Raw genomic sequence first — 21,965 nt, 5'->3', positions numbered from 1 at the left:
TTTAGAATTGACCCTGTCAGCTATTTTTTCATTGTGTGCAGCTGCTTAAATGTATTGTCTTCAGCAAAAAGCAATGTAAGTAATTGCATAGCATAAAAGTAAATGTTAAATTATAATTAAATTATTCTGCAAGCCTATCACACTAAGTTTATGGCCATTTCATCATATTGCAGCAGCACACAGAACAACAATTAGAGAGAAAGAAATGTTCTAAATTGAGATCTCAACTTTCTGAGAACTTGTCTCCTTGAAGGCATCTCCTAACATTATGTCATTATTTTTCATTTTAGTTTTTCAACTGTCAGCTTTTCTTTCATATATACATTTATTGCAAACCTTTTTCCTTGAGCAGATAGCCAAACGTTGGAAGATTCCAAATTAAATGCCTCTTAGTTTGACTTAGCACAGAAAGGTTCTGATTTATTATTCAAGATTCACTGGTATCTTTCCTTGTCTCAGAGTTTTGCAATCATTTATCAGCTTTTCCTAAGGACTATCCCATGAAGGTCATTTTTTGCATGTTTATTTGACAGACCTTAATTGAGAAAATTATTTTGACTGAGATAGGAGAATAAGGTTAGTTCAAAGTCCAGAATAAAAAGCCAAGGTCATTCTTGGCAAATTTAGTTCCACTTTTGTTCATCCATCTGATCTTTAACACAGAAGCACAACCTATTCATTTTGAAAATCCCTTGTTCTCCCAGCTGTTCTCAGAGCAGCAGCTTTCCTCAGGGGTCATCACTGTTCACACTGTATCTTTTACTTAATCTGTATAAATCTCTATAAGATACAAATACTCTTTAATCACAAGTCTTAGCAAAATTGTGACAGTCCTATCAATTATGTAAAGTATTCGTGTGTGTGTACACACATGTGTACAAGTAAAGGGGAATGGTTTATTCAAAATGTATTCTTTCAACAATAATTTTGGGGAGTCTACTATGTTCCTGGTACAATACTAGGTTCTGAGGATAGGAATGCAAAAAAGACATAGTTCTTGCCGTTAAGAAACTAAAAACCTACAGTAGTATCAGAAGAAAAAAAACAGAAAAAACAACAAGCAGAATATTTTATGTATATGTATATATAACACACACACATATATATACATATGCATGTGTGTATACATATATATGTATATTACATATACATATGTATATATGTATAATACACATCCCATATCCAATGAGAAATCTTAGTGATATTAAAATATCCAGTGTGTTTATAGGACTTCCAAGAAAATAATGGCCCAGAAATTGGTGGTATCTTTGATAAGAAAAAGACATACTGGTAACAGCTTTAGAATTGGCATATTTTGTGGGTAAAAAGCGTGGGACAGGAGCAGCTGACAGTCCATTTCTCCAAATAGATCTTTTCTCTTCTTACTGTGCACTAAAACTTCGAAAAAGATACAGAAAAAAAAATAGGCATGCCCTAGTGAACATCCATCTGAACGTGAAGATAACTAAGAAGATTCTGTCTCATCTTCCATTGTCATCATTGACTGCAGGATAAGCAGGAGACTACATCCTTCACAATCCCAAATATTATAAAGAAAATGATACAAATAAGTACTAACAATATAGTATGTATAAACTGCTTAGCACAATACCAAGCACAGAGTAACTGCTTAATAAATGTTAGCTAGTTTTAGTTATTTCTCTCTCAACTAATTATGTAAGTAGCTCTTTTCGAATGCACCGGTGCTGCCATCTTGATAGAATGAATAAAAAGAAAATAAAGGAGAAACATAATGATACAATGTTGGCAGTCATATTTTAATTGGAAAAAATAATAAGATAGAATCTATCATTTACTTTTCCCTGTTTATGCTATTCATTGTACTAGATGTTATTTGCTTCTTACAACAATGAGGAAGATAGGTAGACAATTTCATGTTACAGCTAAGAAAAATAAGAATCAAAGAAATTTAAATAATATCACAAGTCGACATAGGTAGTCAAAGGGGCAACAAAATTGGATAATTTCTCCAAGCTCTAATTTGTTTCTACAAAATCTTTTTTCAAATACAAGAAATAGTAAAATCATGGCTTAATTCATGCTATATGCCAGGCCCTATGTATAAGGCATACAGAGAGAACAGTGACCCTTCAGATGTGGTTCATTGACTTCTGTGGCTAAAAATACAGAGGGAGATGGAAAAAATGGAGGCAACTAAAAAAAAACTTACTGTGAGAGCACATAATAGGAGCTTTAAGCCATTAGAAACAGTAATATCAAAGCTGAGACAGGAAACATGATAAGAAATTAGTATTGATAATGTGCAAAGAGTTGAGTGATGTAGATATAGAGGGTAGTCTGCATGAAGGCTCCAAGACACAACTGGGAAGCATGACTGGTAAGGCTCTCCACCACAGAATAGGATTGCGGTGTGGACATTGAGGGTCTCTCAGAATGACCTGAGGGTCATAAAAAGCAATGGCTTCATTCCAACTTAAGATATGCATCCTAGGACCCATTTTAAGTAAGAAAGTGGAGCAATCAGAATTATATTTTAGAAGTAATATATTTAGTAAAATAAATTAGAAGAAAATTGGCAGTAATCTTGTCTTCATTAACTTGGCTTTTTTAAAAGCTATTAGGCTCATATAAATAATTACTAGGTAAACAGACCTACAAGAGAGAAACAGGCCAATGTGAAAACTGCTATGACTTATGCCATCTTCAAAGCTAAACAGGCTTGGCCTGACAAGATGTTCTGGTGAAGCTAACTGTGGAAGGCCATCTGTTTAGTGATCATTGAGGAGGTTTTAAAGAATAAAATGCATTTAGCACTCAGTTGGAATTCCGTGACAGGTTGCTTGCCATGGTTTCTACTTGTAAAGAGAGATTTACAACAGGGAAGGCAGTTCAGGTAGTTGAGATACAGCAATTTACTAAAACATACTAAAGCTGGTTCTATTCCAAAACAAGGGGAAAATGCCATTTTTTTTTTTTTTTTTTTTTTTTTTTTGTAATTCTGTTTCTTTTCTTTTTTTCTTGAGACGGAGTTTTGCTTTTGTTGCCCAGGCTGGAGTGCAATGGCACGATCTCGGCTCATGGCAACCTCCGCCTCCTAGGTTCAAGCAATTCTCCTGCCTCAGCCTTCTGAGTAGCTGGGATTACAGGTATGTGCCACTATGCTGGGATAATTTTGATTTTTAATAGAGACAGGGTTTCTCCATGTTGGTCAAGCTGGTCTTGAACACCCAACTTCAGGTGATCCACCCACCTTGGCCTCCCAAAGTGCTGGGATTACAAGTGTGAGCCACCATGACCAGCCTGTTTCTTTTCTTTCTGTTTCCAATTCCTAACCTAACACCTTACCTTTGGCAGATGATTTTGTTTCCTAATTCACAGAGATATAAGAGAAATTCTACAACATGAATCTCTTTAACTTCCCTTTATCACACATACATTTTCTATTCCTCTATTTTTTATGTTTATCATATTTGAAGTAGAAGATAATCCTATCCGTTGGCTAGGTCTAGTAATCCTTTGCCTTTATTCTCCTTCCATCCCCTCACTTTTGGATTAGGACCTCACTAAACAATTTTTCCCTCTTTCTTCTATCTTCTGACCCTCCCCCTTTCCCTGATTTCTTTCTAAAACCTATTAATATACTCAGGTCATACCCATAATAAAAAGAAAAACAAAGTTTTCTTTCATAAGGATGAAAATGTTGGCTGGAATTTTATTTTACAGTACTCATATTTACACCAGGTTTAGAGAAGACAGGGAAGGTGATGAAGAGGCAGGGAGAAATTTGCTTCCTTGATCTCATACCTTTTTCCTACCACACTCTCTCTTTTGCCTTCTTTCTTTTAAACATCTTAGCTATGATCTAAACTTGCAATTACCATTGCCCCATGCCCCATCATCCCAACTCATCCACTGAAACCTAGACTCAAACCTTTTCATTGTTATTTCTCTTGCAAAGATGATGCATACCCTCCTTCTTGAAGTCTATTCCCATCAGACGAAGTAGATAAATTGGACTTTAATAAAATTTAAAACTTTTATAAATCATATATTAAAATAAAAACTTTTAGCAAATCATATATCTGATCAGAAATTAATATCTTGACTATATAAATAACTCTAACTCAACAACAAAAAACCAACCTGATTTTAAAAATGAGCAAAGAACACGGATAGATGTTTCTCCAAAAAAATATACAAATGGTCCATAAGTAAATGTAAAGATGCTTGGCATCCCTAATCATTAGGAAAATAAAAATCAGAACCATAAGATACTACTTTACAAACATTAGCATGGCAATTACTTAAAAAATACAAAATAACAAGTGTTGGTTAGGAGGTGGAGAAATTGGAACCCTTGTGCATTGCAGGTGAAAATGTACAACAGTTCAGCGACTGTATGGCATTTGCTTAAAATATTAAACATACGATTTACCAATTTCACTTCTGGATATACATCTAAAAGAACTGAAAGCAGGGACTTGAAGAGATATTTGTACATGCAGTTTATAACAGTATTATTCATAATAGCCAAAATGTGAAAGCAATCCAGGTATCCATTGATGAATAAAAGGATAAAATGTGATATAAACATAAAATAGAATATTTTCCAGATCAAAAAAAAAAAGGAAATTCTGACACATACTACAAAATGAATGAACCTTGAAGACATTATGTTAAGTGAAATTAGCCAGTCATGAAAGGACAAAGATAGTTCAATTCTACTTATACCAAGTACCTAAAGTAGTCAAATTAACAGAGACAGAAAGTAGGTTGGTGGTGGTCAAGGGTTTGGGAGAGGAAGGAACAGAGTGTCAGGGTTGAATGTATACAGTGCTTCATTTTGAGAAGATGAAAAAGTTATGGACATGGATGGCAGTAATGGTTTCACAATAATGTAAATGTACTTAACAAAAACTGTATGCTTAAAATTGGTCAATATAGTAAATTTTATGTTATGTATATCTTAGCACAGTTAAAAGTATTTTTTTTTCCATTGTGCATGGTAACTTATTTCATTTTATTGGCTTTTTTCTCTGTAAAGGTAAATACTGATATTTATAAGTTCTATTTATTTCTTATTTTAAATTATTATTTAAAAACTTTGTGTGGGTACATGGTAGGTGTATATATTTATGGGTACGTGAGATGTTTTGATACAAGCATGCCACGTGAAATAAGCACATCATGGAAAATGTAGTATCCATCTCCTTGAGCATTTATCTGTTGAGTTATAAGCAATCCAATTACATTCTTTTAGTTATTTTAAAAAGTACAATTATTATTGACAAGAGTCACCCTGTTGTGCTATCAAATAGTAGATCTTACTCATTCTATTTATTTTTGGTAACTATTAGCCTTCTGTACCTCCCCCACAACCCCCAATAACCTTCCTAGCCTCTGGTAGCCACCCTTCTACTCTCTCTGTCCATGAGTTCAACTGTTTCAATTTTTAGATTCCACATGTAAGTGTGACCATGCAATGTTTGTCTTTCTGTACCTGGCTTATTTCACTTAACATAATGATCTCCAGTTCCATCCATGTTGTTGCAAATGACAGGATCTCATTGTTTTTATGGCTAAATAGTACTCCATTGTGTATACCACATTTTCTTTATCCATTCCTCTGTTGATGGACACTTAGGTTGCTTCCAAATCTTAGCTATTGTAAATAGTGCTACAACAAACATAGGAATGCAGATATATCTTAGATACACTGACTCTTTCTTTTGGGTATATACCCAGCAGTGGGATTGATGGATCATATGGCAGCTCAATTTTTAGTTCTCTGAGGAACCTCCAAATTATTCTCCATAGAGGGTGCACTAATTTAAATTCCCACCAGTAGTGCCCACACGTTCCCTTTTCTCTACATACTCACCAGCATTTGTTATTGCCTGTCTTTGGATATAAGACATTTTAACTCGGGTGGAATGATATATCATTATAGTTTAGATTTGCATTTCTCTGATGATGAATGATGTTGAGCTCCTTTTCATATGCCTGTTTGAAGTCTTCTTTTGAGAAATGTCTGTTCAGGTTTTTTTCACCCATTTTAAAATGGGATTAATAGACTGTTTCCTATAGAGTTGTTTGAGTTCCTTATACGTTCTGGTTATTAATCCTTTGTCAGATAGGTAGTTTGCAAATATTTTCTCCCTTTATGTGGGGTTTCTCTTCATGTTGATTGTATCTTTTGCCGTGCAGAAGCTTTTTGTCCAGTTTTGCTTTGGTTGCCTGTGCTTGTAGGGTATTGCTCAATAATTCTTTCCCCAGACCAATGTCCTGAAGATTTTCCTCAATGTCTTCTTATAGTAGTTTCATAGTTCGACATCTTAGATTTAAATTTCTAATTCATTTTTTAAGTTTTTTAATATACTTTAAGTTCTGGGATACATGAGCAGAACGTGCAGGTTAGTTACATAGGTATACATGTGCCGTGGTGGTTTGCTGCACCCATCAACCCGTCATCTCCATTAGCTATTTCTCCTAATGCAATCCTTCCCCTAGCTCCCCATCCCCTGACAGGCCCCAGCATGTGATGTTCCCCTCCATGTGTCCATGTGTTCTCATTGTTCAATTCCCACTTATAAGTGAGAACATGTGGTGTTTGATTTTCTGTTCCTGTGTTGGTTTGCCATGTAAGGATGAATTCATGTCCTTTACAGGGAAATGGATGAAGCTGGAAACCATCATTCTCTAATTCATTCTGATTTGACTTTTGTGTATGGTAAGTTATAAGCATCTAGTTTTATGTTTCTGCTCATGGATATTCAGTTTTTCCAAAACCATTTATTAAGCACACTGTCTTTACTCTACCACTATTTATTGCAGAGACTACATATTCTTGGCACCTTTGTTGAAAAAGTTCATTGCAGGTGTATGGATTTGTTTCTGGATTCTCTATTTGTTTCATTAGTCTATGTGTCTGTTTTTAGAACTATGATATTGGAAGAAAAGTTTCATTAGCCTATCAATGATTGCACATAAACACAATTTACACCTTTTGCACAATCAGTGGGTGATATTCAAACCAGAGTCTAGCAAAATGCTCAGAGTTTCTAGTACTATCTGTGTTGACAAATAGTTCTAACAACATGTATTTTAAGACTACAGTTGTATTGTAAAGGCCATAAATGATATTGCAACTACTGTACTTATCTATTACTGAGTTTCTGTCAGCATATTAAGGAAATGTTCACTGGAAATAATTACAGTGGAAATAAATTTTGTTTAGCTGCCTGCATGAGAAGATAATCAATATTACCTTAATTTTTCCATGTAACTCTTTGACAACTGCTGTTTTATACAAATGAAGAAACCTCCCTGCCGCCAAAGAAGTGATAGCTTAATGATAATAAAATACCTGGCTGCTTTTTTAAAATATGCAAAAAAATGACATATTATCTAGAAATGCATCCACAACTAAACATATAAACACATGCATGGAAAGATGACCATCAAACTCAACATACTGGGAAGGAATGTGATTGGTGTGTGCAAGCAAAATACTTCCACAAAAAAGTAATGATTTACTATTTCATAAATCTATAGTAAATATGTTTCTTATTCTTTATCTTTTTGTTTGCCACGAACATTTAATAATAAAAACCAGAATAAAATCCCGTGTTTAAATTATTTTCCTTTGCAATTGTGACCTCATTTCTTGCTTCTTGTGTCACTAAGAGAAAGCTAAAGTCAATCTAAGTCTTTCTCTTTTAGGAAGATCCTGCTCTATCCGCAAGCTTTTGAAATATTCTTGATATGGTTGATGTTAATTAAAATATGTCTAGATGTAAATGTTTCCTTATTTGTCCTATTTGTCATACTAGGAATCTCTTCAATATGATTTATTTATTTTGCTCTAGTTCTGAAAAATTATGCATTATTTATTCAACAATTTCCTCTCCATCCAATATTTTCTCTTTTGTATACTAATATTTAGATATTGATGCTTCTAGTACTAAATTTTTCATACCTTAACTTTTCAAATTTTTCTCTCTTAATTCCTGCCTATTCTTTTCATGAGAGTTTCTTGACCTCATACTCTCATTTATGCATTTTCAAGTATAATTATCCATTTTTAACATTTTATTTTCTTTCTACATCCAAGTTTTCTACTTTGTGTTTCTTTAAAATGGCTTGCATTTCCCTCATTTTGTTATTATTCTATTTTATTAGAGGATAGTGTTCTTATTTTTAATTCTTGACTTGAAGCTTCAATTAAATCGGGTTTATCTGGTCTGACTTGCTCATTTTATTGACTCTCCTATTTCATGACTCTGCCCCTCAAAAGTCTGAGTTTTCTGCCAGCATGTCTTCCCTGGGCATATCCAGCATCTCACTGGCAATGTGTATATGGTAGAGCATGTATTGCTCCTGGCCTAGTTAAAGGTGGGAGAGATATACTACAAGGCAGAGGCTGAGGAGCCATAGTCTGCCCCCAACTCAACAGTTGGCACTGGCTTTCAGGGAACCCTGTGCTATGACACAGCTCTCGCCCAGAGCCTTCCTCCATTGTTCGGTTATTTCAAGCTGGGTGACAGTGGTGGTGGGAGGCGAGGGGATCAGGGCTTATTCAGAAGCTAGCCTCCCAGTCTGTTTGGTCTTGAGCCTCTCTGAGGTCACCCTACTGACTCCAGTAGCCCTACATAGTCACAGCTTCTTTTCTGTCAAAAATAGGAGGAAGTGAACATCTATTCAAGCCAGTGTGGCACTATGAGAAAAGAGCACAATTGAAAGCTCCTCTCCTAAGCGGTCTCCATGCTGTGCATGCAAACCTTTTCAGCCCTGCCAGCTATTTCCCTCCACACAAGCACAAATCCACCTCTCCCTGCCCAGTGGTTTCTAACCATCTTGCTTTAGTTCTTCAGGCCCACACTTTTTGTCAATGTAACTTCTGTGTCTTTTGGGGGGCTGAACTGAAAGAAGGAATAAAGTAGGCAAACTGCAAAGTCTGATAGAGATTCAAACACTGTCAAGCAAGATTACTTGGACATGGCATTGTTTGCATTCAGTTTATTTTGCTAAAATTCACAAACAAGCAATGCAAATAATTCATGTAAGTAGAAAGGGGACACAGCTCCATAATGCCTCTCTAGTTGTCTAGTCAGCGAAACAGTGAAGGGGAGTACCGATTCACCAGAGCAGCCCAGAGCAAGGGCTCATGGGCTTTCACCATTACCCCCAACAAGGTTCTACCTATATAATAAAAGGTCCCTTGCTATACCTGTGCTGCCTTTCTGCTTCCTAGGGCCAGTAGCAATCTGTAGCCTGTGATCTATTTCTATAGCAGTAACCTTACTTATTTCATTTTTTAAATTTCTATTTACCAACCTCTCAAGGTCAGAGTCCTATTCATTATGTCTATATCTCTAATAGGTTGCCTTTTGTTAGCACTCCGTGAGCATTCATTTTTGGTATTGTTTTGTTGTTTATGAGCAAATGGAGGAGAGTATAATGGGTTAACATGATAAGTGTTAAATACTTGAAATCTCAATTAAAAATGAGATGTCTATCTGTGAAGCAGTCACTTCTGAGGTTTCAGTCTTTACAGGAATCTTACTCTAGAGTTTGGAAGTAGCAGTGTTCTGCAGAGCCAAAGGGAAAATCCAGAGGTCATAAGAAACTTAGAGGCATGGGGGAAATCAACAAGACAAAGTGTAGAGCAGTTGTCAGGGTTCTATACAGAAATTTAAAGGAAAAGCAGAGTCAAGTTTGTTCAAATCAGTGAAGAGAATTGTAGGACCTCAGCAGATTGACCAATTCTAGGAAACAAACAAACTGCCAAAGAAACATCTGAGGTAACCCCTAACCTCCCTTTCATCAGGGCTGGGGCTGAGTAACCACTATGTAGGCAGAACTCACACCTAAAATAGGTGAGAGCAGAACCAAAAACATCAAAGTAATTATTGACAAGAAAGCCTGCTTTGATGTAGTGCCTTCTTCCCAACCATTTCCACTATAAGCCTCCAGAGGTTTGAGATCATGAAGCAGTCACCCTCAATGATGTCTGGGGGAGAGGTTAGCTCAATTTCTCCCCTAATTGCAAGGTGGATAAGAAAATATTTTCCATGCAATGTCAGAAAGTTTTCCAGTCTCTAAAATTCTGTATCTACAATCAAATTTAATGAGGCTATTAACTAAAGTTGCTTCATGTTTGACAGTTGTTTATAAAGCACATATCAAAGATAAATTAAATGATGGATATATACAATCAAGTAAAGGATCATTACCCACATTTAAACAACCAATATGCAGCAATTAATGGAGATTTCTCAGTTTAGAAATATTTTTAAAGAACAAGACTAAATTACTAAGGGAAAAATGGGAAGTTAATTAGTTACTTCTGACTTGTGCTGGGCTTGATTGTTATGCAATCTTTTGAGGTCATCTTTAGAAACAAGATATTCGTGTGTCCAAGGTGCTAAGCCCATCCGCTTGTTCTTGGGGTTCTAATTAACTTCCATGCTGGGTTGATTAACACTGGCATTTGCTTTTTCCTAGTGGAAAGCAGATTCTGTATAAAAGAGCCTGACTGACTCACTTTTAGTTAGAAGGCTTGATAATTACAGAATTTTTTAATGTGATATCAACTTTCTGCATGGACTTTGTAATACATGACTTTTGTAAGTTGTATTGAGTTATATAAGCGCACATTTTTAAAACTTTCTTCTCAAAAGGCCAAAGGGGAACTTCTACTAAGTTTCTATGAAAGAAGTCATGAGAAACAACATAAAAAGTGAGTAATTTCATTTGTTCTCAGCTTGTTATATTTGTAATGTTAAAATAACCAGCATATTTTATTTTTGATGTCTACTTGGATAGCCTATTCAACATAGTCACTTATGCATAAGAAAATATTTTCTTATGCATAAGTGATTTCTCAAATCCTTAACTTATCTTCAGGGTCCTACCATCTCCATTCCAGCCACCTGTTCTAATAGTTCTTCCCTGGAAATTTCATCTAATCATGCTCTTCTGCCAAGACCACTAGATCAACCTCTCTACTTATGACCACAGTGAGCATCTTCTCTCACAGCTAGAACGGCATAATTAGTGCTTCTAGTGGTTCTTAGAGTGAGCTGGCTGGAGAGGACAGAGATCGTTCAAAAGGCCATTTTAGTAATAGAAAATAAAATAAAATAAATAAATAAACAAACCAAAGTGGTAGTGATGAGAAGGTGAAAGATGGGAGTAAGTGATATTGTGTAGGTAGAAGAGACAGAAATTAGTTTAAGAGTAAATGTGGAAATTGAAAGAAATTAGTCTTAGTTTTCTACTGCTACATAACAAATTACCACAAATTTAGTGGCTTAAACCAGCACATATTTATTAACTCGAAGTTTCTATAGGTCAGAAATTTGGGCACAGCTTCACTGGGTACTCTGCTCAAGGTTTCACAAAGCTGAAATCAAAATGGTGATTGGGATATATTCTCATCTGAAAGCTCACCTAGGAATTATTCACTTCCAAGCTTCCTCGGGTTGTTGGAAGGATTCATTCTTGTTTGGCTGTAAAATTCATGGTAGCTCACTTCTCCAACACCAGAAAGGGTGAGAGAATCTGCTATTTCCTGTGTCTTATTTTGGAAAAGGCTTAGAGCCTCTTTTAAAGGGCTCACGTTATTAAGTAGGGCCAATCCAGGATAATCTCCCTTTTTATTAACTCAAAATCAACTAACTGAAGACCTTAGATACACCTAAGCTTTCTCTTCACCTTTGCTGTATTCTACTGGTTATAAGTGAGTTACAGGTTTCACTTGCATGCAAAAGGAGATTACAAAAAGTTGTGTATTTCAGGAGCAGGAATCACAGACATCATTTTAGAATTCTGCCCATACAGAAAGAAAAAAACCACAGGTCTAGATACTTATCCTAGCTGACTCAGGACATGCAGGTACTAGTGAAATGAGACAAGAAATTAACATAAGTAGCCTTGAGAAAACAGATGTTCATACTTTTATTAAAATGATAAAAACATAAGAAGACTTGCCCAGAGGAATTAAAAATAAGATGGAACGAAAGGTAGAGGTCCTAATTCAAAATATTAATTTACCCACAGAGATTACATATTAAAATTATCATATTTGTATCTCATTAAAGAACAGAATAAAGAACAGAAAGAAATTTAGAAGCAGGAGGCAGGGAATAGAAGTCAGTAAAGAAAAGAGGAAAGTAATTAGAAGGGGTAAATTAAATATCATTCTGTGTTTGAATAAAAATGACTAAAACATAGGAGAAAATTGAAGAAAGCATGCAGGTATTCAGTATGCAGGCCAGTGGGTTTTAGACTCATGTGTATTTTTCTTAGGAAACCTTCTTGAAGAAGGTATACAGACATAAAACTCTTTGTTCATAGATGACATAATCTATGTATAAAATTTAAAACAACAAAAAAACTTGAACTAGTGATTATAGCAAGATTGCAGAATACAAGGTTAGTATATAAAAGTAAATTAGTTACCTATAATCCAGCAATGCTTAAGTGGAATTTGAAAATAAAAATAGAATACCATTTATATTAGCATGCTAAAATGAAATAATTAGATATAAATCCAACATAAACAAAATATATATGAGAAAAACCACAAACTCTAATAAAAGAAATCAAGGAAGAAACAAAATAAGTGGAGAGATATTCTATGTTCATAGATAGGAAAACAGTATTGTCAAGATATCAGGTTTTATCAATTTAATCTATAAATTCAGTGCAATCTCAATGAAATTCCAGTTGGTTATGATTGAAGTATATCATACAAACATAAGTAAAATGGCTATATTAGTCACTTACAAGCAGATTTTCAATGTGTTATGTGTGATTTTTATAATTATTTTATTCTACTCTATTTGCTTTGATTATAGTAACAGAAAATTTACATCTGTTGACTCTAAAAATATTATTTGTATTTTGTATGTACTTGTCTTTTTCAATTCTCAAGTAAAATTAATGATTATTATATTTTAATGAAACATTAGTTGACAGTGGATTGGGAAATGAAAACTGGTACTTCACCTCACAGATAGTTTCAGAAGCACTGCTCCAGAATATGAATAAGGATTTATAGGAGAGGCTAAAAGATAGAGAAAATAGAGAAGTTTACAGACATGGAATCAGGTGAAATTGGAAAACAGGGTCAGGAAAAAATAAAGGGAAAGGGAAGAGTTGGAAGAGAAGAAGGGTAGAGTCTCAAAGTGAAACCTTAGAGTTCATCTTTCATCTCATCATATCCAAGTAATTTCAAGATTTGAATATTGTCATATGTAAGGGACAATATGGGGAGGTGATAATAAAGGCCATTGATGTTAAAGGTGAAACTAGTTTGGTAGATGATAGCAATATGGACAACAAAGTGTCTAAGGAATGATTTCTATAAATCATAAGAATAAAACAACAAATAAAATGAGGAATATATGGTGAATTTGAAGCTAGCATATCATGTCAAAAATGAGGAAAGAAAAGCAACCACCAGATATCATCAACTTCAAAGGAGGAGGGGTTGTTAGATGGTGGTTGTAGAATAATGATGTGGTGTTAGATAGTGGTTGCAGAATAATGATGTGGTGTTAGATGGTGGTTGCAGAATAATGACGTGGTGTTAGATGGTGGTTGCAGAATAATGACGTGGTGTTAGATGGTGGTTGCAGAATAATGACGTGGTGTTAGATGGTGGTTGCAGAATAATGATGTGGTGTTAGATGGTGGTTGCAGAATAATGATGTGGAAGAGGCATCAACGAATAAGGAATAAGGCATCTCCTTCCATGTACCTTAAGCTGGAGAAGTAGAAAAGAATTTACTTCCAGTGGAAGGTCCTCTTAGAGAAATGGAACCTCCAGGAGAAAGTTGTGCTTCCATTTCAGGAAATTGAAGCAGCACTAGAAAAAAAGATATAAGCAGAAGAAGTTTGTGCTGGAAGTAATGCTCCAACTTCACACAGGGAAGGGGGCAAGGAAAAGTCCAAAGTTTATAAAGTAGGCATGTTGGGGAAGGTTGAGCAAGTTGCATTAGCATAAATTTCATGTATACTCAAGAATAATATTCTTAAGTAAATAGAAGAACTATATGGATAAAAATTTTGGCGTTCAGGAGAGAGAAGAAATCATGGGAAGATTTACATAAGAGAGAGGTGAGTAGCAAGGATTTTATTTTAGTGAATGCCAGTAGTAGTCAGAATGATGGCTCTCTATCCAGATGTGACCAATGTAATTACAGGGGTCCTTGTCAGAGGGATGCAGGAGGAATCAGAGTCTGAGAAAGAAATGTGCTAATGAAAACAGAGATCAGAGTGATGTATCGGCTGGTTGTGAAGATTCCTTGAAAACCAAAGAATACAAACATGTGGCCTCTAGAATACAGAAAAGGAAAGACAAAGGATTATTCTCTTAAAGCCTCCAGAAGAAATGCAATCCCATCAACACTTTGTTTTAAACCAGTGAAACTCATTTCAGACTGATCACCTCCAGGACTATAAGATAATGTGTATTGTTTTAAGCCATTAAATTTGTAGTAATTTGTTATGGAAGCAATAGAAAATTAATACATGCCATTACATTTTAAAGTTTAATTACAATGATAAAATCACAACCTCCACTTATGCACATACACAAAATACGCACACACACATATGTACATACACACTCAATCATAGAAGATGGCAAAATCCTATATTGCAACCAAGATGTGAGCCAGTGTAAAAATTATACTATTTTGCCTACTTGTTTTCTCTGAAATTTCAAGTTTTATATAAAGTTGGCAGATTAAAACATTGGTTTCTATATAATCAACTAAAAATTACAATCAATGGGTGAATGCAAAACAAATATAATCAATCTCCTAATCTTAAAATTTTTTAAGGTGAAAGTGTAAGATACTAAAAATGATCATTTTAAAAAAAGCCTCCAATAATCTCAATGTAACAACACAAAAAATGTGTAAGGACATGACTCTTAAAAAGAGATGGAAATCATTACTGAAAACTTTTAAACCTCTCAGAAATTTATTGATTTTTAAAAATTAGCAGGAACATTACTACTAGGAGATACACCCAAGAGACTTTGCACAAACATCTGTTTTTACCAGCTCTGATGTTCAGCAATAAAATCTTCCATTGTCCCAAGGCAAGGCCCCAGGAAATGCCCACCAACATTTCCAACAGTAATTACCTATGTACTGTGTTCTCATCTTTGCCCTAAGTAAGTTAGACAGCAACCCAGTATTTTTTCTTATTTACATGCTTATTAAAGTTACACAGGTAAAACATTTCCAAATGTGTTTTCAGAACACGTTTTATTTCAGTGCTTTCAAATGTTTTGAGGATAATTGTTGGAGGAATGAAAAAAATATAGGAGCTCAGTCTGAGAATAAAAATCTGTTTTGGCATTTTAATGTCTAAAGACTCGGGAACTGCCAAATGTTTGCTAATCAAGAAGCAGTAGAAATTCACAATCAGTCCCCGAAATATAAACCAATTCTATTCACTGTAAAAATATGTTTACTGCATTTACTTACCGGCTGTTTAGCACAAATGTTTTTTGTCCCAAAGTGGAAAAGCTGGCAATCCTTTAATTTCCAAAGTGCTCATAGAATGCAGCTGTAGATATACAAGGCATTTGTTAATGGCATATCAAGGTATCATTTGCTTCCCCTTTTGTCAGATACCGCCTTTATTTGAAGGCAACAGAAGCCCTTTCTCTTTTCCCTCTGGCACCATTTGTGTTTATTGTGTTCTCAGAGAATGCACACAGCATCAAGATATGGACTGATTTTGTTTTGAACCCATTCAGATGCAATGCTGACTTTTTTTGGTAAGTTTATATTTTTTGCTCTCTAATGTTCCATAGTCTTCAAAAATAGCCCAGGGAATTGCATTTGGGATTCATCAACATTAAAATATCTGCTACCCAGAGTAAAATTCCAACAATAAGAAGTTTATAACAACTCAAAGAGCATACCTTGTACTTGAAGGAATTTCATCATCCTTTTTAAAGACAATTTTTTTAATTGAACCATAGTCTCATCTCTCTTATTGGATTCCAAATTTTCTTTTTAAGTATGAATATTTAGGGGTAGAGAACTAGCTCTTGCTGATGTAATCTCAGCCTTTCAATGAATACATATTAATTGGGGGAAAAGATTATTTTTCTTACATGTATAGGAACAATGATTCCAGCAATCAGCAAAATAATTCTATTGCCCACAACAGTAAATCAAGATTCAGCTGCTTTGACTCCTTTGGAACCTTTGAAAAAGCTTTAGGGTGTTGAAAAGAGAGAGAAAAAGAAAATTAGTGAAAAGAGCAAATATTTTGTGCTATCCCAACATTCAGTAAATTGCACTGTGTGCACAACTGCTTTAGAAGGAAGGAAACGACAAGGGCATTTAAAAGGTTAAGCCTATAACTGTATTTGTGGGTGGTATGACCTTGATCATATGAATCAGGAACCTCACCATGTAATCTGAGGTTTAGCCTGCCAGCACGGCAGGTGCTGGCTAAAGAGTTGCTCAAGGTTTCTTCAAATGAGAGGACATCACTCAGAAACCCAACCTTTTTTAGCTTCTACCAATTTGACACCCTTTCACTTACATGTTGCTACCACCTCTTCTTAAGACTTCAAAGAAACCACTAAAATAACCACTACAGAAGACTTAGGGATCGTTATCTAGAGTATCATATTCATCTGAAAGAGTTCATTTTTATCTGATTAGTAATATTCTTCTGAGTAAAACAAAAAGTTCAAAAGGATGTTTGATGAACAGGTATTTGGGGTACTTATTTTTAAGGCCACTTTAAACCTTAGAGTAACCCTCTAAGGGAAATAAAACTTCTATTAAAGCTTTAATTAAGTTAAAAAGAACTCTAACAGAAAAATGTAAAAGCCACACTGCTGCTGCTGCTGACTCTAGGCATCGAGACCTATAAAAAGAATTTAAGAAGCAGAAGTGGGGCTGGGGCTTTCAGAGATGTATTGATTTAAATATATGTGTCCATATTGTATTTTCCAGCCACTATGTGCAAGAGTCTACAGACTCTAAAACACTCAGAAACATTAGACATCAATAACATGCTGTGACTATTTTTTCCCCATCACTTTGTTTTTTATAGGTCTAGAAGCTTTATCATTCCTTCAGGTCCTGGTTCTAAGTGATGATGAAACATATCATGTCAGTGCTGTAAGATAAGGAAAGAAGAAGTTTCAAAACTAATGGACTGTATGTTTACATGGTTCAAGGAACAATACCATGGAGAAAACACATTTAAATCCAAAAACCTCCCCACCTTCTGCTCTCATTATTTCCCAAAGTTTTTCATAAAGATAATCAATACAACAAATTTTGAAAGACTGATGACATATCAAAGAACAAAATTTGAACACAACCAAAACCCAGAGTCCACAGTGTGTGTTTGTGTATATGAAGGCAGAAGAGGGGAGGTGAAGGAAAACAGAGGTAGGATGTGAACTCTTGTTGTGAGAAGAGCTAGACACCTGATGTGCTCCTTCATTTAGCCTTCCAACTGACGGATCAAATGAGAAACTGTTTTGCTCTGTTTCAGAACTGATTGACATTTTAATTATTCTACAGCTGGAAGTGTTAATCACACCAGAGAATGAGGGGATAATTCCCAGCTGGTAAAGTTTCACACAATAGCTTGGCATGCACCAATATGCAGACAGTTTAAATCATTTGTTGAAGGGAAAAAAAAATCAATATTTAAAACCTCTTCACAAATTAAACCAGCAACAATAGAGCTATATACTTAAAAATCTCCTTACCTAATGATTTGCACTTCTTATTTTTTGACTCTCAAAGCACCTTATGAACCTGAGAAATTCATGAATTTAAATGTTACTGATCTGAATAGTGTGAGATGATTAAAAGAAATTAAGATAATTGAATTTGGTTTTGTTTACAAAATGTAAACGTTATTACTATTCAAATTCAGTTGCATTATTTTTTATAAAAGCCTCTTTCTTAGAAGGTCCATGTTGTTTGGCAATGATTAAAAATCTTAAAAGATGTGCTTAACTCAGAGAAATATTTGCATTAGTTCTTCACATACTTATCTAATCGTAAGAATAACCTTGAGTGTTATTTCAGACTGTCTTAGAGTTTCTGATTTGATAGCTCCAGAATAAACCCTAGGAATCTGAATTATCACAAAGAACTCTGGGTGGGCAATGCTTAACATCAGACAAAAATGGAAAATACTGAAATGCATATTTTGATTTTTAAATTAAATTTCATTTAGTTCTGTTGGTGTATATAGAAAATGTCTATTTTTCCCACGTACTGAAACATAAAGATAACTACCAAAATTAATAAAATATTAAATTTCTGACTATTCGCTCAGGTGGTTAAAAACTAAATGATATTTTTTTCATAAAACAAATTCTTGTAACTGTTCTAGTTTTACAAAAACAAAAATAAATGGGACTTAACTAAGCTGAAAAACTTCTGAACAAAAAAAGAAATTATTATTTGAGTAAACAGACAGACTACAGAATGGGAGAAAATATTTGCAAACTATGCATCCAGCCAAAGGACTAATATCCTTTGAGTCTACAAGAAACTCAAACAAATAAGCAAGAAAAAAAAATAAGCCCATTAAAATGCAGGCAAATTACATGAATAGACAATTCTCAAAAGAATATATACAAATGGCCAACAAGCATGAAAAAATGTTCAACATCACTAATCATCAGGGAAATTCAAATTAAAACCACAATGAGATATCACCTTACCCTAGCCAGAATGACCATTATTAAAAAGTCAAAAAACAACAGATGTTGGTGTGGATGTAGTGAAAAGGTTATGTCTATATGCTGTTGGTGGAATTTAAATTAGTATAGCCTCTATGGAAAACAGTATGAAAAAATGGATGGAAATAACAGAAAGTAGGTTTGTCATTTGATCAAGCAATCCCACTAGTGGGTATCTACCCAAAAGAAAATAAGTCATTATATCAAAGAGATACCTGCATGCATATGTTTATTGCAGCACAATTCACAATTGCAAAGACACAGAACAAACCTGAGTGCCCATCAACTGATGAGTATGTAAAGAAATTGTGGTATATATACATGATGGAATACTACTCGGCCATAAAAAAGAACAAAATAATACCTTTTGCATTGATTTGGGTGGAACTGGAGGCCATTATTCTAAAGGAAGTAACTCAGGAATGAAAAATCAACTACATGTTCTCATTTATAAGTGGGAGTGAAGCTATGGATACAAAAAGTCATATAGAGTGGTATACTGGACATTAGAGACACAGAAGGGGGTAGGGTGAGAGGGAAGTGAGGAATAAAAAACTATAGGTTAGAAGAAAAACCAAAAAACTACATATTATGTACAATGTACACTAGTCAGTTGACAGGTGCACTAAAATTTTAGACTTCTCCACAATGCAATTCACACATGTAACCAAAAACCTCCTGTACCCCTAAAGCTATTGGAATAAAAATAAATAAATAAATGTTCTAGTTTTGATAGTTAATGGAACTTTTGGCAATCAAATGTTTTTTTAGTTTTTAACTTAGTTATAAATCTTGAGAGTGGATGTGCTTTCTTTTTAACAAAAGACAACCTCCAATGTTCAACAGAAAAGATATTCTAAGAGGACTACTGCCACCTTAGATATTAACATTTTGTCTTCAAAGTAGGTTTTTCCCTATTTTTCATTAATATGTATGGAGTCAAGGTTCAAAATTATGATAAACATTAATTCATGTGAAATACACAGACATAGGTGTACATCTATATTTCTGATTAATTAGAGGAGGATTTCAGAAAAGAGCTGCACTGTCAAAAGTTTAATTCCCTATAAGGAATGTGTTACTTGTGCTAAGTTTTATTCTAGGTAAAAAAGCCAAGTTGATACAGCCATCATTATCATTATAATTACCATTTTATAAATGAAGAGATGAGGTTTACTGAAAATAACTAATTCAAGGCTACCTATTTTAAGTAGTAGATCTTGGACTTGAACATAGGAAGTCTAACTCAAAAAAAAAAAAAGCCACAGAAACCTATGTTCTACTGCTACTTTATCTTTAATCTTTTTTTTTTCTTTTTTTAAATTTTATTTATTTATTTATTTATTTATTTTTGAGGTTTCAGTGGGACGGGAGAATCACAAGGAATCAGGTGTTCAGAGGACTGTATTGAGTAGAGGTGAGGAACTAGGATGTTGAAACATAAAAAAGGAGAGAAGGAGAGGAAGAAAGAGGAAGAAAAAGAGGGAGAGAGAACAGGAATATTGCTTCATTCTAAAAATGGGTATTAATAATGGCTGATCAATATTTTGTGTATTTAAAATGGAGAACTCTATAAATATTTATTGAGTTTACTTGTTCCAGATCTGAGTTGAAGTCTTGGATATCCTTATTAATTTTCTGTCTCGTTGAGTCTAAATCTCATTATGGGTCTTATGTATCTGGGTATTAAGAGCTCTTATTGTCGCATTGATCCTTTTACCACTGTATCTTTGTTGCTTTGAAATCTATTTTATCAAATGTGAAAATTGAAACTCCTGCTTTTTGTTTATTTATTTATTTTTGCTCTCCATTTGGTTGGTAAATTTTTCTCCAACCCTTTGTTTTGAGTTTTTGTGTATCTTTGGATACACCATTAGGTTTTGGCTGTATCTTTTGATTGGGGGATTTGGTCGATTTAAATTTAGGGTTACTGCCATTTGATGTTAACTGGCTATTTTATCCGTTCATTGATGTAAATTCTTCTTTATGTTGATGCTCTTTACTTTTTGGTATATTTTTAGAAAGGTTCATACTGGTTGTTCCTTTCTATGTATAATGCTTCTTTCAGAAGTTCTTGTAAAGCAGGCCTGGTAGTAATAAAATCTCTGAGTACTTGCTTATTCATAAAAGATTTTATTTTTCCTTCAATTGTGAAGCTTAGTTTGGCAGGATATGAGATTCTAGGCTGAAAGTTCTGTTCTTTAAGTATGTTGAATATTGGCCCCCACTCTCTTCTGGCTTGTAGGGTTTCCGCTGAGAGATCTGCTGTAAGTCTAATAGGCTTCCCTTTATGGGTAACCCGACCTTTCTCTCTGGCTGCCCTTAGAATTTTCTCCTTTGTTTCTCCTGGTGAATCTAACGATTATGTGCCTTGGGGTTGCTCTTCTTGAGGAATATATTTGTGGTGTTCTCTGTATTACCTGGGGTTGAATAGTGTCCTGCTTTGCTAGATTGGGAAAATTTTCCTGGATAATATCCTGAAAAGTATTTTCCAGCTTGGATTCATTCTCTCCATCACATTCAGGTACACCAATCAAACGTAGATTGGGTCTTTTCACATAGTCCCATATTTCTTGGAGACTTTGCTCATTCCTTTTCATCCTTTTTTCTCTATTCTTGTCTTGTCGTCTTATTTCAATTAAGTTGGTCTTCGACCTCTGATATCCTTTCTTCTGCTTGATCCATTCTGCTATTTAAACTTGTGCATATTTCACTAAGTTCTCGTGTTGTATTTTTCAGCTCCCTTAGTTCATTTATATTCCTCTCTATATTGTCTATTCTTTTCAGCATTTCATCAAACCTTTTTTCAAAGTTCTTAGTTTCTTTACATTGGGTTAGAACAAGTTCTTTTAATTCCCAGAAGTTTCTTATCATCCACCTTCTAAAGTGTACTTCAGATAATGGAACACAGTCCTTTTCCATCAGGGCTTGTTCCGTTGCTGATGAGGAACTGCAATCCCCTGTAGAGAGAGAGGGGTTCTGATTTTGGGTATGCTCGGCCTTCTTAGGCTGGTTTTTTCCCTTTATTATAAATTTATCCATCTGTCATCTTTACAATTACCGCCTTTCTAATTAGGTTTCTGAGTCAACGTCCAATTTATTGATTCCCAGTGCTGGGATTCAAGCAACCCACTGCGCCATCCAAAATAGCAGCGATAAGACTGATGGTGCTCTTCTGCCCAGGAATCTCTGGTCTGGCTTCCTTCTTGAGTCTGCAACAAGC

At 34.7% G+C, this 21,965-nt stretch overlaps 1 long non-coding RNA gene across 4 annotated transcripts in view; it reads right to left on the bottom strand.

Annotated features, from left to right (window-relative positions):
• Positions 1 to 21,965, bottom strand: part of LOC144579906 (uncharacterized) — a 535,694-nt gene that overhangs the window by 80,023 nt on the left and 433,706 nt on the right. For all 4 annotated transcript variants that reach the window (XR_013528563.1, XR_013528565.1, XR_013528564.1 and 1 more), the window contains exons 5-6: positions 16,130 to 16,232; positions 15,492 to 15,573 (exon numbers count right to left, since the gene is read on the bottom strand). This is a non-coding gene — a long non-coding RNA (uncharacterized LOC144579906). The remainder of the gene's footprint in view (positions 1 to 15,491; positions 15,574 to 16,129; positions 16,233 to 21,965) is intronic.

This window comes from Callithrix jacchus, chromosome 17 (genome assembly GCF_049354715.1).
Source record: "Callithrix jacchus isolate 240 chromosome 17, calJac240_pri, whole genome shotgun sequence".
Classification (NCBI taxonomy): Eukaryota; Metazoa; Chordata; class Mammalia; order Primates; family Cebidae; genus Callithrix; species Callithrix jacchus.
This window is presented reverse-complemented; position numbering and strand designations above follow the sequence as displayed.